General features: G+C 40.2%; 1 pseudogene; it reads right to left on the minus strand.

The window, feature by feature from the left end:
* Positions 1-7: 7 nt before the first annotated feature.
* Positions 8-1263, minus strand: LOC124894090 (annotated as a pseudogene).
* Positions 1264-1541: the final 278 nt, after the last annotated feature.

A 1541-nucleotide genomic window follows, 5' to 3' on the forward strand; every position in this document is an offset into this window, starting at 1 on the left:
CATATTTTTTCACAGTAACAGGATCACTATAACTGACGCCGTTGAGTTCACCGCTGTAGAACTCAACAGTTATACTTACTTGTTCAATACTATACTTCGATTCTGCCCTTCTAAAAGGAACATCGGCCCTAACAATTCCATCGCCGTCTACTAAAACGACCGAAAATATTTCAAAAAAAGTAGGCATACGACGTACAAAAAGTTCACGCCCTTCTTTATCTCTGAAGATAGGGTGTCCTAACCATCCAACCGCTATTCCATCCCCGTTATCCATTGAACCTGCTCTGAATAATCCTTCTTTTGCCGGATTATTGCCGATGTAATCATAAAAAGCTAGTTTTTCAGGAATTTTAGACCAGGCTTCTGATAAACTTTGATTTTCTGCTAGCCCAGCACTAACTCTTCGATATATTTCTTGCTGGAAGTACCCCTGATCCCATTGATAACGAGTGGGCCTAAATAATTCAATCGGGGTAGTTGGCAAACCATACCACATAGTTCCGGCAACAACAAAAGCTACAAAAAAGACAGCAGCAATACTACTGGAAAGGACGGTTTCAATATTTCCCATACGCAATTCTTTGTATAGACGTTGTGGTGGACGGACGCTAAGATGGAATAGGCCCGCTAATATGCCCAATGTTCCTGCTGCAATATGATGAAAGGTTATTCCTCCTGGAACAAAAGGATCAAAACCTTCCATGCCCCACGCTGGATTTACAGGTTGTACTTTTCTCGTTAGTCCATAAGGATCGAATACCCATATTCTGGGACCATACAAGCCTGTTACATGAAATGCACCAAAACCAAAGCAAGCTACCCCTGAGAGAAATAAATGAATTCCAAAGATCTTTGGCAAATCCAAAGAGGGTTTTCCTGTACGTTCATCACAAAATATTTCTAGATCCCAATACACCCAATGCCAGATAGCTGCCAAAAAGCATAAGCCAGAAAACACAATATGTGCTCCCGCTACACCTTCATAACTCCAAATACCCGGATTCGTTACAGTCCCCCCTGTGATACTCCAACCGCCCCATGAATTGGTTATTCTTAAATGAGTCATGAAGGGTATAACGAGCATAACCTATCTCCATATTGGATCAAGAACAGGATCAGAAGGATCAAAAACCGCTAATTCATAAGAGCCATCAAACTGGCCCAACCAGCAACCAGAGCTGTATGCATTATATAAACAGAAAGCAACCGACCGGGATCATTCAATACAATGGTATGAACATGATACCAAGTCAAACCCATGGAAATACCCCTTATATCAAAGATAAATGGACACTACGTAACTTTATTGCATTGGAAAAGACTATAATATGACTATCCTATGGACCACTCTTGTTTAGTCAATTATTTCCGAATCAAGGGTGTTCTATTCTGGTGGTAATAATGGAACAATTCTGTTCGTAGGAACAAAGAGAAGCAGATTTATTCTATACTCGATAAGTACCAATACGCAATGGGGAAGTTGATCTCATTTTCTATGAGCTAATGAGTCCATACTTATTTATCATTAGAAAGACCTATTC

The sequence above is a fragment of the Capsicum annuum genome, unplaced genomic scaffold, assembly GCF_002878395.1.
Source record: "Capsicum annuum cultivar UCD-10X-F1 unplaced genomic scaffold, UCD10Xv1.1 ctg69484, whole genome shotgun sequence".
Lineage (NCBI taxonomy): Eukaryota > Viridiplantae > Streptophyta > Magnoliopsida > Solanales > Solanaceae > Capsicum > Capsicum annuum.